The sequence below is a fragment of the Pristiophorus japonicus genome, chromosome 16, assembly GCF_044704955.1.
Source record: "Pristiophorus japonicus isolate sPriJap1 chromosome 16, sPriJap1.hap1, whole genome shotgun sequence".
Taxonomy (NCBI): domain Eukaryota; kingdom Metazoa; phylum Chordata; class Chondrichthyes; family Pristiophoridae; genus Pristiophorus; species Pristiophorus japonicus.
The window spans coordinates 133320828-133336985 of NC_091992.1; the positions used below are offsets into that span (position 1 = coordinate 133320828).

The following is a 16158-nucleotide window of genomic DNA, read 5'->3' on the forward strand; positions in this document are numbered from 1 at the left end:
TGCAGTGTGTGGTGGGGGGGTGCAGTGTGTGGTGGGGGGGTGCAGTGTGTGGTGGGGGCAGTGTGTGGGGGGGGGCTTTGTGGGGGGGCAGTGTGTGGGGGGGCAGTGTGGGAGGGGCAGTGTGTGGTGGGGGGGCAGTGTGTGGGAGGAGCAGTATGTGGGGGGGGCAGTGTGGGGTGGGGGAGGAATTTGTGTGGTGGGGGGCAGTATGTGGGGGGAGGCTGTGTGGGGGGGGCAGTGTGTGGGGGGGCAGTGTGTGTGGAGGGGGCAGTGTGTGGTGGGGGGTGCAGTGTGTGTGGGAGGGGGGCATTGTGTGTGGAGGGGGAAGTGTATGTTGGAGGGGGAAGTGTATGGTGGGGGGGTGCAGTGTGTGGTGGGGGGGTGCAGTGTGTGGTGGGGGCAGTGTGGGGGGGGGGGCAGTGTGGGAGGGGCAGTGTGTGGTGGGGGGGCAGTGTGTGGGAGGAGCAGTATGTGGGGGGGCAGTGTGGGGTGGGGGGGGAATTTGTGTGGTGGGGGGCAGTATGTGGGGGGAGGCTGTGTGGGGGGGGCAGTGTGTGGAGGGGCAGTGTGTGTGGAGGGGGCAGTGTGTGTGGAGGGGGCAGTGTGTGTGGAGGGGGCAGTGTGTGTGGAGGGGGCAGTGTGTGGTGGGGGGGGCAGTGTGTGTGGGCTCTGGGGAACACTTGCCCCCCCAGCTTTGTGACTGCGGTGAGAGCGCTATCACTGAGCCAGGGCCGAGAAGCGCTCGCTGATCCCTGGTGTTTTTGGGGAGGGGGCACTGAGCATGGCTTTAGTGCACCAAATACGTGGATTGTGAGTGAGAAGGCTGTCGACCCCTCTTCTCCCTTCGCCCCCTCCCCCCCCCCCCTCAGAAACACATCCAGCAGCTCAGCTGCAAACACGACTCTCATTCGCTGCTTTTTGAGAAGTGATTCATTGCAGCCATTGTCTGCTCTTTGTTGTGGGAGAGGAGCAGCTCTTTGCTCACAGACCCTGCTGTATTTGTGCGCAGTAACTGGTCTGACTCTCAGTTCCTGTTATGTGTGGAGAGATTTCCATCTCTTGGCAGTCTCTGTCCCTTCCTCGAGTCCCAGCCTCGAGTCCCAGCCCACGCAGGGCCCAGTTTAAGGTCGGTTGACGCAGTCAGTTGGGCACGGATCCCAGGGGGAGTGGGAAGAAAGACTTGCGCCTTGCACAACCTCAGGACATCCCAAAGTGCTTCACAGTCAACGATGTACTTTTTGGAGTGTAGTCACTGTTGTAATGTAGGAAGCACGGCAGCCAGTTTGTGCACAGCAAGCTCCCACACACAGCACTGTGACAATAAGCAGATAATCTGCCTTTTTTTCTGGGTGTTGGTTGAGGGGTAAACATTGGCCCAGACAGGAGGAGCTCTTTAGTTTGAATCTCAGCAGGCCTCAACTCAACCTTTGACCTTTCTACAGCGGATAGGATACACCATGTCTCGTGGGGTGTGGGACAGTGGAATCAGCGGGGAATACAGAATGAGTTGGACAAAACGTGTCGACAGAATTTGGGAAGCGGAGCGGTTGGGCTGATTGGAGCACAGGAGTTTCTGTAGAGCGGGTTGGGGAGCAAGGAAAAGGGCGGGTTATAAACTTGCCCCTCGATGTACTCAGCACAGGCCAAGGGACGGGACGGGTGTGGTTCAGTATCACATGGAGCGGTGCACCCACACACTGAGCCCCAGGGGGGCACCCACACACTGAGCCCTGGGGGGGGGCACCCACACACTGAGCCCCGGGGGTGGGGCACCCACACACTGAGCCCCAGGGGGGGGGGCACCCACACACTGAACCCCAGGGGGGCACCCACACACTGAGCCCTGGGGGGGGGCACCCACACACTGAGCCCCGGGGGGGCACCCACACACTGAGCCCCAGGGGGGGGGCACCCATACACTGAGCCCCGAGGGGGGGGGGGGCACCCATACACTGAGCCCCAGGGGGGCACCCACACACTGAGCCCCGGGGCTGGGGCACCCACACACTGAGCCCCGGGGGGGGGGCACCCACACACTGAGCCCCGAGGGGGGGGGGCACCCATACACTGAGCCCCAGGGGGGCACCCACACACTGAGCCCCGGGGGTGGGGCACCCACACACTGAGCCCCGGGGGGCAGGGGCACCCACACACTGAGACCCGGGGGGGAGGGGCAGCCACACTGAGCCCCGGGGGGGGGGGCACCCACACACTGACCTTTTTCATTTTAAAATACTTCAATTATTTTAAAATAAACGATAAAGCTGAGTGCCTCCACATGAAAGAGACACTAGAACCCACAAATTAACAATAAAAATTTAATATTAGCAGATCAAATTAAAATTTAGTTACCAGGATGAGGATACACTCCAGTCCCTCCGGTGCCCATCTCTTACAGAAGGTTCAAACACTGTCCACCTACCATCACCTGAACACGATTATCATCCATTGTTCTCCAGCGGCACAGCTCCCTGCAGAGGGAGTGGGTGAAGGAGGCAGAGGGGGAGAGGGAGACAGAGGGGGTGAGGGGGAGGGGGAGAGGGAGAGAGATGGGGGAGGGGGAGAATGAGACCGAGGGGGAGAGGGAGAGGGAGACTGAGGGGGGTAAGGGGGAGAGAGATGGGGGAGGGGGAGAAGGAGAGGGAAAGGGAGACAGAAGGGTTGAGGGAGAAAGATGGGGGAGGGGGAGAGATGGGGGAGGGGGAGAAGGAGAGGGAAAGGGAGACAGAAGGGTTGAGGGGGAAAGATGGGGGAGGGGGAGAGATGGGGGAGGGGGATCTTCAACATTGCTAAACCGCTGCTTTACAAAGCTTTTTATAATGAATCTGTTTATTGCTTTCACAGACACTTTTCACTCAGATTATTAATTATTAATTATTAAAGCCAGATTGGTGATGTAGAAATCAATAGAGAGCGAGTCCGTTAAACAAACCCTGAAATCTCTCGCAGGGAGTTATCTGATTTATTAACCCCCCCCCCCGCCCCGAGCAGGATTGTAGTTCGAGTTCAAGCTCGGTGCTCAGCCAGCGAGTCTGTCCCCCCATTAACAGGCCTCACTGGGGTTGCCAACTCCGCTAGGCCGTATTCCTGGCGGTTTCATCACATGACCTCCCTCCACCAGCTGTCCCGCCCGGTCAGACAGACATTCGTTTTATAATAAAGGCAAGCGTTCAAAGAAAACACCATTTATTTTAATGTCCCTGTGATATTTCTCCCGGGTTATTCCGGATACTCCGGGGCAGTCCCGGAGGGTTGGTAACCCTGGGCCTCACCACGCACCTCACCTCTGAGTGACGGTCCCAAGTTTCCCCCCCCCCCCCCTGGATTCCCTCCAGTGCCCACCCTGACGCGTTTTGTGAGAGTTGATGAGGTTCCCGATGGCTTTGCTTTTGCGCATTGAACTTTAAAAACAAAAGATAGTAGAGCAGATTTAAAAACATGGTCCCTCTTGCTGGGCACAATTCCACAGATGAGGGACATAGAAACATAGAAAATAGGTGCAGGAGTAGGCCATTCAGCCCTTCGAGCCTGCACCACCACGCAATAAGATCATGGCTGAACATGCAACTTCAGTACCCCATTCCTGATTTCTCTCCAGCTCGGGGGTCGCGTAACTACTTGCGTGGAGAGACTGGAGAAGCTGGGGTTGTTGTCCATGGAGCAGAGACGGTAAAAGGGAGAATTGATGGAGGTGTTCAAAATTGTGAATGGTTCTGATAGAGTCGACAGAGAAACTGCTCCCAGTGACTAATCAGAGGACACAGATTTAAAGTGATTGGCAGAAGAAGCAAAGGTAACACGGGGAAAGCTTTATTTTACACAGTGAGTTTTTATGATCTGGAATGCACTGCCTGAAAGGGTGGTAGAATAGTAACAATTCAATAGTGGCTTTCAAAACCGAATTGGATAGACTGGAAGGGAGTACAAATGACAGGCTCTGGGGAAAGAGTGGGGGAGTGGGATTAACTGGATCGCTCTGCCAAAGAGCCAGCACAGGCACGATGGGCCGAATGGCCTCCTTCTGTGCCGTATCATTCTGTTAAGCTACGACAGTGTTGAAGGCACCGTGTGATACAGAGCCTGGTCTGTACTGAATGAGATGATCGCCAAGTCTCACAGCCAATGAAGTACTTTGTAAAGTGTAGTCACTCTTGTAATGTAGGAAACGCAGCAGACAATTTGCGCACAGCAAGCTCCCACACACAGCAATGTGATAATGACCGGATAATCTGTTTTGTAGTGATGTTGGTGGGGGGATAAATATTGGCCAGGACACCAGGGAGAACTCGCCTGCTCTTGTTCAGAATAGTGCCTTGGGAGAGCAGACGGGGCTTTACATTGTGCAGTTCTGTTCTGTGAAACAAACCCCCACATTGCAGCCACTGTGCTGGTCCAATAATCGGGCTTTCAGACCCGAGAGTCTGAGGCGTCAAAACCACCCCAGTCAACTATCGTGTCTGACACTTTGTTTTCTCTGATTCCCGTATCTTACTGCGGGACGTGTTCAGTGATGAATCGTTGAGGTGATTGAAGGACAGATACTTCAGATTTTGCCAAAAATTTCATCAGTGCAAAAAGATTTTTCTTTCCCACCGGTGGATAAATAAGACTTCTGTTTCGAAGCTGCTTGTGGATATTTCAAGTTCCCACCTAAAGCACTGGAAGGTGGTCAGTTGCATTTGCCAAAACCCCTCCTACCCCTCCCCGCACAGGGGGTGAATCCAGGGAGAAATGGGACACAATCCTACAGCACAAACCCTTACCCTCCCTACTGCCTTTTGAAACTCCTCCGAAATCAATCTGCAAAGTCTCCAGCTTTAATTTTTTAGGCAGAAGTGATATGGCTGAGAAATTCTCGCTGAGTAAGTGCCAAAAGTCACACGTACAGCCGGGGATTGTCAAAGACACATCAGTGATCGACAACATGTAGTGAGGCAGCACCTTCAGCACACACACACTCACTCACACGCTCACACACTCACACACTCTCTCTCACTCTCACACAGGAGCAGGCACCGACCGTATTGATGCAGAGAGAGCGAGGGAGCATGTGTCACGTTGCACCATGTGCTCCAGCAATCTGACGCCCCCCAACTGCCTTGATGCGTGTCGCATTATTTATCAATCCTCCCCCCACACACACACTCCACATCATTACGCTGGTGTTATAAGGACATAAGAACATAAGAAATAGGAACAGGTGTAGACCGTACGGCCCCTCAAGCCTGCTCCGCCATTCAATAAGATCATGGCTAATCTGATCATGGACTCAGCTCCACTTCCCCGCCCGCTCCCCATAACCCCTTATTCCCTTATCGTTTAAGAAACTGTCTATTTTTGTCTTAAATTTATTCAATGTCCCAGCTTCCACAGCTCTCTGAGGCAGTGAATTCCATAGATTCACAACCCTCTGAGCGAAGAAATTCCTCCTCATCTCAGTTTTAAATGGGTGGCCCCTTATTCTAAGATTATTCCCCCTAGTTCTAGTCTCCCCCATCAGTGGAAACATCCTCTCTGCATCCACCTTGTTAAGCCCCCTCATAATCTTATACGTTTCGATAAGATCACCTCTCATTCTTCTGAATTCCAATGAGTAGAGGCCCAACCTACTCAACCTTTCCTCATAAGTCAACCCCCTCATCCTCAGAATCAACCTTAGGAACCTTCTCTGAATTGCCTCCAAAGCAAGTATATCCTTTCGTAAATATGGAAACCAAAATGCACGCAGTATTCCAGGTGTGGCCTCACCAATACCTTGTATAGCCGTAGCAAGACTTTTATACTCCATTCGTTTGCAATAAAGGCCAAGATACCATTGGCCTTCCTGATCACTTGCTGTACCTGCATACTATCCTTTTGCGTTTCATGCACACGTATTGTGCATGGTATGTGCAATGCAATAATGTACAGGTCATTTGTAGTAAGTGTCAATGTTCCCCAACTGCATTAGTTGCACCTTCGCTCCCCATGCTGGCTCGGGTAGTAAATGCAGCCTATACCCGGGCCCCAGTGATCGACTAGACCGAGGTTCAGTGCTTGCTCTGTGCTGTATTGCCTAACCCAGGCTGAGGTGATTCAGCCCACCCCCTCTTCCCGCACACGCAGTCTAGGGGGGGTTGTTGCTGGGGGGGGGGAGGGGGGCTTGAGGCTGGGGGGGGGGCTTGAGGCTGGGCGGGGGGGCTAAGGGGGGGGGGGCTCGGGGCTGGGCGGGGGGGCTAAGGGGGGGGCTCGGGGCTGGGCGGGAGGGGTGGGGGGGCTGGGGGGGGGCTCGGGGCTGGGTGGGGGGGGCTGAGGGGGGGGGTTCGGGGCTGGGGGTGGGGGGGCTCGGGGCTGTGGGGGGCGGGCTGGGGGTGGGGGGGCTCGGGGCTGGGCGGGCCTGGGGGGGAGGGGAGGGCTGCATCACTCGCTGCTCATTGGGTGCTGTTTGACCATTGCGCCGTGGGAATCTCCTCCTTCAGCCCTGGCAAAGCTTTCACGGATGCCCATTGATCCTTTCTGTCTCCTACATTCGCAATGATCCCACATTACAACAGTGACTACAAAATACTTCATTGGCTGTAAAGCGTTTGGGACGTCCATTGGCCGTGAAAGGCGCTATATAAATGCAAGTCTTTATTTCTATTTCCCACTTCCCTTGAGGTCCTGTTTTTCTCTCCCAATTTCAAATATTGTTTCCAAAACGAATTGAATAAAAGTGAATTCAAAGAAAATGAAAAAAAAACATACAATTTTATTTAGTGCTGTCATTTTTTTTAGCCTGCTTTGTGTCAGCCGTGGCTCAGGGGGCAGCACTTTTGCTTCGAGTCAGAAGGTCGTGGGTTCAAGTCCTGCTCCGGAGATTTGAGTACAAAATCCAAGCTGACCCTCCCAGTGCAGTACTGAGGGCGTGCCGCACTGTCGGAGGGGCAGTACTGAGGGCGTGCCGCACTGTCGGAGGGGCAGTACTGAGGGAGTGCCGCACTGTCGGAGGGGCAGTACTGAGGGAGTGCCGCACTGTCGGAGGGGACAGTACTGTGGGAGTGCCGCACTGTCAGAGGGGCAGTACTGAGGGAGTGCCGCACTGTCAGAGGGGCAGTACTGAGGGAGTGCCGCACTGTCGGAGGGGCAGTGCTGAGGGAGTGTCGCACTGACGGAGGGGACAGTACTGAGGGAGTGCCGCACTGTCGGAGGGGCAGTACTGAGGAAGTGCTGCACTATCGGAGGGGCAGTGCTGACGGAGTGCCGCACTGTCGGAGGGGACAGTACTGTGGGAGTGCCGCACTGTCGGAGGGGCAGTACTGTGGGAGTGCCGCACTGTCGGTGGGGCAGTGCTGAAGGAGTGCTGCACTGTCGGTGGGGACAGTACTGTGGGAGTGCCGCACTGTCGGTGGGGCAGTGCTGAGGGAGTGCCACACTGTCGGAGGGGACAGTACTGTGGGAGTGCCGCACTGTCAGAGGGGCAGTACTGTGGGAGTGCCGCACTGTCGGTGGGGCAGTACTGTGGGAGCGCCGCACTGTTGGAGGGGCAGTGCTGAAGGAGTGCTGCACTGTCGGAGGTGCCGTCTTTCAGATGAGACGTTAAACCGAGGTCCATTCTGCTCTCAAGTGGATGTGAAAGATCCCATGGCACTATTTTGAAGAAGAGCAGTGGAGTTCTCCCCGGTGTTCTGGGGCCAATATTTATCCCTCAATCAACATAACAGATTATCAGGTCATTATCATATTGCTGTTTATGGGAGCTTGCTGTCCGCAAATTGGCTGCCGCGTTTCCCACATTACAACTGTGACTACACAAGAAAAGTACTTCATTGGCTGTAAAGCGCTTTGAGACGTCCGGTGGTCCTGAACATAAGAATTAAGAGCAGGAGTGGGCCATTCGGTTCCTCGAGCCTGCTGCGTTATATAAATGCAAGTCTTTTTTTCTTTTGCTAGCAACAGAGATTGACGTTAACTCCTGGAGACTCCGGGGCGATATGGAGGGTCGCTGACCCCACCACAGCAGTGCTAGTGGGAGATTCTCCTGGTTTAACGCTGCATTCACTGACTGAGCTCAGACAGCAGGGCTGTGAATGATCGGTGTTCCAGACACTGGGATAAACAGGCAGCTGAGAAACCCAGGAGCTCAGTGCCTTTACAGACCCCAGTGAAGGGAGAGAGTGAGCGCGGTCTGAATCTACACAGCGCGTCCCTTAAATCCCCTCCCTGCCCCCAGCCCAGCAGCTCACTGGCAGCAGGGTTTGTCCTCTGGGGTCAGAGGCCGCCCCTCGATCTCTGGGGTCAGAGGCCGCCCCTCGATCTCTGGGGTCAGAGGCCGCCCCTCGATCCCTGGGGTCAGAGGCCGCCCCTCGATCCCTGGGGTCAGAGGCCGCCCCTCGATCTCTGGGGTCAGAGGCCGCCCCTCGATCTCTGGGGTCAGAGGCCGCCCCTCGATCTCTGGGGTCAGAGGCCGCCCCTCGATCTCTGGGGTCAGAGGCCGCCCCTCGATCTCTGGGGTCAGAGGCCGCCCCTCGATCTCTGGGGTCAGAGGCCGCCCCTCGATCTCTGGGGTCAGAGGCCGCCCCTCGATCTCTGGGGTCAGAGGCCGCCCCTCGATCCCTGGGGTCAGAGGCCGCCCCTCGATCCCTGGGGTCAGAGGCCGCCCCTCGATCTCTGGGGTCAGAGGCCGCCCCTCGATCTCTGGGGTCAGAGGCCGCCCCTCGATCTAGTGCTGCTCTGACTGAGGGCTTTGAGGGAGTGGGGCAGCTGCCCCCTGGCGAGCCGACATATGGCACCGGGGTCTGTGCTCAGCCACAGTTGCCCCTTCCCCAGCAAACAACACGACATTTAAAGTCGGCTGTTAATGAGATTCAGGGCAGCCCAGCATTGTGCTGGCCTGCGCTCACTCTCATCTCCGACCCATTGTTGGTGCAGATGTTCAGACAGGTCCATAACTCTCCCCTCCCCCTGCCCTCTCCCCCTCCCCCTGCCCTCTCTCCCTCCCCACCACCTCCCCTGCCACCATCGATAAAACCCATTAATAACTGATGCAAACACAGTGTCTTGTCAGTGGTGGTCAGTCCCGGGGCCCAGACATGTGTGAACACAGGATGGGAAATCTGCCATGACGCCCTCTCTGGTTGAATAGCCTCACACATAAAGGACAGCCACTTGCTCAGGGTCAATTTTGGCACATTTACACCGTGTGTGTTGCTGATTCTGAGCCCCGTGTCACTCTCCCTCTCACACACTGTCAGCAAATCCTTGCTCAAACTAGCACCCTCAATCCAACCGTATATTCCCAGCTCCACATGTTTATGGGTCTTGGTGCGTGTTAGTCGGGCGTTCGTGGCATGTAGCCGGCGGCCTCCACATGGAACATAACTGCAACTAACAGCTTCATCTTTCTGCTCCTTTATCATTTCCCACACCACATATTTCTCTCTTTCCATTCCCTTTCTCTATCCCTCCCTTTCATTTTCCCTTTAATCTTTCATTCCCTGCCTCTCTCTCATTTCCACTGTGTTTATCCTGCCCTCTCTCTCTCTCTCTCTCTCTATCTCTCTATCTATCTATATATATATATATATATATATATTTATATATATATAAATATGACATGTTCCTTCTCCCTCTCCCTCTCTCTCTTTCTCTCTCGGACTGTCTCGTTTCTCTCTCTCCTCTCTGATACTGTGGATGACCTGTTTGGGTACAGTTACCAGACAGCTTTAGAAATGCACCTAATCCCATTTCCAGTTGTCCGCTTTAGCCAGTGAATGGGAGCATGTGGCTGGGGGGAGGGGCGCTGATTGTGGGCTCAATGAGCAGCGTAGGGGCAGTGGGTGGTGAGATTTGTCGAGTGTAGGATGGTACTGAAGGGCCCAGTGTATGCGCTGGGACCGACCCCTGAACTGGTTGGATCTGGTCCCGTTACCCCCCTCCCCGCCTCCTGTGTCAAAGTCAATTAATGAGAGTGGCACGGAGCCTGCTCTGCCTCGCAGAGTAGGGTTAGGAAAAGCTACAAACCCTCTTTTATTGTTCAGTTTGAGCTGCGGCACATCATACTTTTCAAGAGGACGTTGTGTTTGTCAGACTCAACGAGCCGCAGGTTTTTATTGAAGGTTCATTTTGCGCACGATTAACCTATCAGCTTTGTTGCACTTTGAACACTACATTTAAAAAAAAAGAATTGTCTTTTGTATCTTGTGGTTGGTGTCAGTACTCGCACTCTCGCCTCAGAGTCAGAATCACAGAATCACAGAATGATACAGCGCGGCAGGAAGCCATTCAGCCCATCGAGCCCGTGCCGGCTCTGTGACAGAGCGATCCGTTCAGTCCCACTCCCCCCGCTCTCTCCCCACAGCACGGCACATTCTTCCTTTTCAACTATTTATCCAATTCCCTTGTCTCAGTTACTGCTTGAACTGCCCTCTCAGGCAATGCATTGCAGGGTACTGTGGGATCTTCCTGTGCACAATATTGCCATCCTCTTCACCGACAAAACAGCGACTGCACGTCACAAAAGTCGATCGGCTGTCAGGGTGTGCTGGGCGCTGTATAAATGCCACTTCATTTCACCTTTCTGTGTTTGCCGATCTCCGTGGCATATCCGTGGCGGGCGGCGATGGCAAACCTGATCCCAGCTTCACCGGCAGCACAAGGCGGGCCCCACCCGGCCCGAGTACAGTCTGGGGGGGGGAGCGGGTATCTGGGCCCCCAGGGTGTGAAGGTCACATTGATTATAATACAATATGGAGGGGGGGATAGAAACAGTGAGTGGTGCAGTGACCCCACCCCCGCCCCCATCCACAGACCCCCTCCCGCATCCACAGACCCCCTCCCCCATCCACAGACCCCCTCCCCCATCCACAGACCCCCTCCCCCATCCACAGACCCCCTCCCCCATCCACGGACCCCCTCCCCCCATCCACAGACCCCCTCCCCCCATCCACAGACCCCCTCCCCCATCCACGGACCCCCCTACCCATCCACGGACCCCTCCCCCCCATCCACGGACCCCTCCCCCCCCATCCACGGACCCCTCCCCCCCATCCACGGACCCCTCCCCCCCCATCCACACCCTCCCCCCCATCCACGGACCCCTCCCCCCCCATCCACGGACCCCTCCCCCCCATCCACGGACCCCTCCCCCCCATCCACGGACCCCTCCCCCCCCATCCACGGACCCCTCCCCCCCCATCCACGGACCCCTCCCCCCCCATCCACGGACCCCTCCCCCCCCCATCCACGGACCCCTACCCCCCCCATCCACGGACCCCTCCCCCCCCCATCCACGGACCCCTCCCCCCCCATCCACGGACCCCTCCCCCCCCATCCACGGAACCCTCCCCCCCCATCCACGGACCCCTCCCCCCCCATCCACGGACCCCTCCCCCCCCATCCACGGACCCCTCCCCCCCATCCACGGACCCCTCCCCCCCCATCCACGGACCCCTCCCCCCCCATCCACGGACCCCTCCCCCCCCATCCACGGACCCCTCCCCCCCCATCCACGGACCCCTCCCCCCCCATCCACGGACCCCTCCCCCCCCATCCACGGACCCCTCCCCCCCCATCCACGGACCCCTCCCCCCCCCATCCACGGACCCCTACCCCCCCCATCCACGGACCCCTCCCCCCCCATCCACGGACCCCTCCCCCCCCATCCACGGACCCTTCCCCCCCCATCCACGGACCCCTCCCCCCCCATCCACGGACCCCTCCCCCCCCATCCACGGACCCCTCCCCCCCTCCACGGACCCCTCCCCCCATCCACTTCCCCCTCCCCCAAATCCACTTCCCCCTCCCCCCGTCCACTTCCCTCCCCCCCCGTCCACTTCCCTCCCCCCCCGTCCACTTCCCTCTCCCCCCCGTCCACTTCCCTCTCCCCCCCGTCCACTTCCCCCTCCCCCCCCGTCCACTTCCCCCTCCCCCCCCGTCCACTTCCCCCTCCCCCCCCGTCCACTTCCCCCTCCCCCCCGTCCACTTCCCCCTCCCCCCCGTCCACTTCCCCCTCCCCCCCGTCCACTTCCCCCTCCCCCCCATCCACTTCGCCCCTCCCCCTCCCCCCCATCCCCCTCCCCCCATCCCCTCCCCGCCATCCACAGACCCCCTCCCCCCATCCACAGACCCCCTCCCCCCATCCACAGACCCCCTCCCCCCATCCACAGACCCCCTCCCCCCATCCACAGACCCCCTCCCCCCATCCACAGATCCCCTCCCCCCATCCACTGCTCCCCTCCCCCCATCCACTGCCCCTTCCCCTCCCATCCACTGCCCCCCTCCCCCAAGCCACAGACCCCCCCCCATCCACTGCCACCTCCCCCCATTCACAGAATCCCCCCATCCACTGTTCCCCCCCCTCCCCCATCCAATGCCCCCCTCCCCCATCCATGGACCCTCTGCCCCTCCCCCAACTGCTCCGCAGTGAATGTACAATTCCCAACTGGCCCATTGGACGCTCGCTATTCGGCCAGGGGTGGCGGTGCGGATATTATCTCCTTAGCCACCCCTTGTCACTCCAGTCACAAGTTTCCCTTCAGTCGACTGTTTACTGAGGATTAAAGATGGCTGCAACTCCCAGCCACCAGTCCAATCAATGGACTGGAGATGCCGGCAGGTTATTAACAGTGAAACAGTGAAATGCAATAAATCTGCTGATAACCATGATTTGTGTTTTTGATTACGAGATTAAATGGACCCCGTGGAGTTGTGTGGAAATCGGCCATGGCCATTTCTGGTGATGAATGTTTAGAACGGCAATGAGATTCATCGGAGCATTAACGTTAGTGAAAAACCGATCAGATATCATTGTGGCACTTACTGAGTGCCCGGGTCTCCCTGTGTCCACTGCTCTGGGTGCGACTCAGCACAGACTCATCCCACAGAGTTCTCCGGGCCCCAATACTCCGAGGGCACTCACCAGATTCAGTCTCACGGAGGCCGACTTATTCGTGGAGCCGGTGAGTGACTGAAACCTTTTAAAATGATAATAACAGCGATTTTCAACGGGTGAGCCTGAAGGTGAGGATCACCCAGTGTGAACATGTGAGAGGGTGGGAGTTACTGACGATAAACCTTACCCTCATCTTGTGTTACACGAATTAGGAAATCAGGCAGGTGTTTCAGAAATAAATCATAAAATACTCCATCAATATTCCATCTTCCTCGATACCGAGCACGCCAGAGTCAGATTAGGGTCAGGATTCGTGTTAGGTTAGGGTTCTGGTCGGGGTCAGGGTTCAAGTTAGGGTCAGTTCAGGGTTCGAGTTGGGGTCAGGTTGTGGTTATGGTCAGGATCTGTTTGGGGTCAGGGTTTGAGTCAGGACCAGGTCAGGGTCAGGTTGGGATCAAGGTTCGAGTTAGGGTCAGGTTAGGGTTATGGTTGGGGGTCAGGGTTCAAGTTAGGGTCAGTTTGGGATTATGGACAGGGTCAAGTTGGGGTCAGGGTTGAGTTTGAGTCGGGACCAGGTTAGGGTCAGGACGGGTAATCCAGAGCAGGGAGAGCTCTGTGGCAATTCCTTGGTCCCTCCTGGCAGTGAGGATTACGGGATGGGAACCCCACACGAGAGGGAACCTTACCACAACTGTTCCCGATATAAATCCCCGGGGGTTCGACATTGAATTATTAGCGAAATGCTGCAGGAATATGTATCCACTGAGCTGACGGGCTTTACAACAGACGCCTCAGGTGATACCTGAGGTTTGACTTCACAGGCCTGGGATCGACGGCCCTTCGCCAATCGCACCGTCTCCTGACATCACTGTGGCACATCAGGGCAGAGGTTATGCTGCAGCTGTACAAAGCCCTGGTTAGACCACACCTGGAGCACTGAGCAGTTCTGGGCAGCACACTGTAGGAAGGATATATTGGCCCCGGAGGGAGTGCAGCGTGGGTTTACCAGAATGATACCCGCACTCCAAGGGTTAAGTTACCAGGAGACAGGGGGACAGAGAGGGTAGACAGAGAGAAACTGTTCCCGCTGGTTGGGGAGTCGGGGACTCGGGGACAGAGTCTAAACATTAGAGCCAGATCTTTCAGGAGTGAAATTAGGAAACACTTCGACACACAAAGTGTGGTAGGTTTAGAACTACACAATTGATGCTCGATCAATTGTTAATTTTATATCTGAGATTGACAGATATTAAATTTATTAAGGGATATGGGCCAAAGGTCGCAGGTCAGCCGTGATCTGATTGAATGGCGGTACAGGCTCGAGGGGTTTAACGGCCTCCTCCTGTTCCTATGTTCCGATCGCACTGTCCCCTGACGCAAGTGCTGATTCAACCCTTCACTCTTGTTCGAGCAGAACAACTAATTACATTTCACAGCGACTCATAAAATATATTTATTGCTCTTATACTTGGATGAATGGTCGTTACCTCAATCTCTGACCTTGGGGCCCAGCACTCCTCCTTAACCCTTTTAGAACCAGGATACTCTGGCACATCACAAAACCAAACCTGTTCCTCATCAACAAACCTGAACCGGGAGTGAGTTACAGGCTGGAATCTAATCGAGGGGTTCGGGGGGTTTATATATAGAATAACAGTTACCTGGGAGTGAGTTACAGGCTGGAATCTAATCGAGGGGTTCGGGGGGTTTATATATAGAATAACAGATACCTGGGAGTGAGTTACAGGCTGGAATCTAATCGAGGGGTTCGGGGAGGTTTATATATAGAATAACAGATACCTGGGAGTGAGTTACAGGCTGGAATCTAATCGAGGGGTTCGGGGGGTTTATATATAGAATAACGGATACCCAGGAGTGAGTTACAGGCTGGAATCTAATCGAGGGATTCGGGGGGTTTATATATAGAATAACAGATACCTGGGAGTGAGTTACAGGCTGGAATCTAATCGAGGGGTTCGGGGAGGTTTATATATAGAATAACAGATACCCGGGAGTGAGTTACAGGCTGGAATCTAATCGAGGGGTTCGGGGAGGTTTATATATAGAATAACAGATACCTGGGAGTGAGTTACAGGCTGGAATCTAATCGAGGGGTTTGAGGGGGGGGGTTCAGCTTTGGGTGGTCCCACACCAGGTGGTTGTGGGTTCAAGTCCCACTCCAGGGACTTGAGCACAAAAATCTAGGCTGACACTCCCAGTGTAGTGCTGAGGGAGCGCTGCACTGTCGGAGGTGCCGTCTTTTGGATGAGACGTTAAACTGAGGCCCCGTCTGCTCTCTCCGGTGGACGTAAAATATCCCATGGCCATTATTTTAAAGAAGAGCAGGGGAATTATCCCCGGTGTCCTGGCCAATATTTATCCCTCAATCAACATAACAAAAAAAACAGTTGATTTGGTCATTATCACATGGCTGTGTGTGGGAGCTTGCTGTGCTAAAAGTTGGCTACGCCCCGTTTCCCACATTACAACAGTGACTACACTCCAAAAGTATTTCATTGGCTGTAAAGCGCTGAGAGACGTCCGGGGGTCGTGAGAGGCGCGATATAAATCCAAGTCTTTCTTTGATATTTTTCTCCCCGGGAGTTGCTCACAGACAGTGTCCTGGAGATAAAGGGTTAATTGCGGGCGGGAGTGTTGTCGAGCCCCGCGGCCCCTGCCTGCTCGGGCTTCCCCGCAGTCTGCGCTCGCTCGGTGCGGGAGCAACAATTCATTATCGTCAGCTGGTGTTAAACAGCCAATCAGTGAGCCCCTCCCTGTTGCCCGCGTCGCTGCCACAGCTGTAACCCGGCACGTTGCCGTGGTTTCGTGCCGGAGTGCGTCGGATGAAGTAGCCCGCAGGGGGCCCCGGGCTTTTGTTGCCAGTCTCCCAGGCCCCGGATTTGGACTCGCGGATAACTGGCGGCCCATAATGATCAGCAACAAATGATTAACATTTGAATAGTTGGCCAAAAGACATCAAATCCTCAAACATCTGCTGGGCCTCGTCCGGCCTCTCCCTGTCCATTGAATCAACCAAAAACACAGAGAGTGCAGACTGGGGCACCTGCCCCGATCTGTGTTCCCTGTGAGCGGCGATTTGCTCCGCATCACCCGTCCCTGTGATTCGCCATCCCCTTACATCTCTACACATGCACGGTGTTTACAATATAAAAGCCTGTAAGCAGCCCGCGCGGGACCTTCCGATTACTGTGGGGCCGCGCGCACGCTCACCTCAGCGAAAACATCTGTCCCAATGTCTCCTTGGTGCCAATTTCTGTCCGGGAACAATTTCAACACACTCCTGGCCG

At 55.8% G+C, this 16158-nt stretch overlaps 1 protein-coding gene across 8 annotated transcripts in view; it reads left to right on the forward strand.

Moving 5' to 3' along the window:
- rhbdl3 (rhomboid, veinlet-like 3 (Drosophila)) overlaps nt 1-16158 on the forward strand; it is a 60738-nt gene that overhangs the window by 11718 nt on the left and 32862 nt on the right. The window contains exon 3 of one of the 8 annotated variants that reach the window (XM_070857922.1): nt 3599-3793. The exons of 6 other annotated variants lie outside the window; for them this stretch is intronic. The gene's annotated coding sequence lies outside the window, so the exon portion shown is untranslated. Of the gene's footprint in view, nt 1-3598; nt 3794-12734; nt 12918-16158 lie in introns of those variants that run through there. One more of the 8 variants, XM_070857925.1, reaches the window with a different exon arrangement.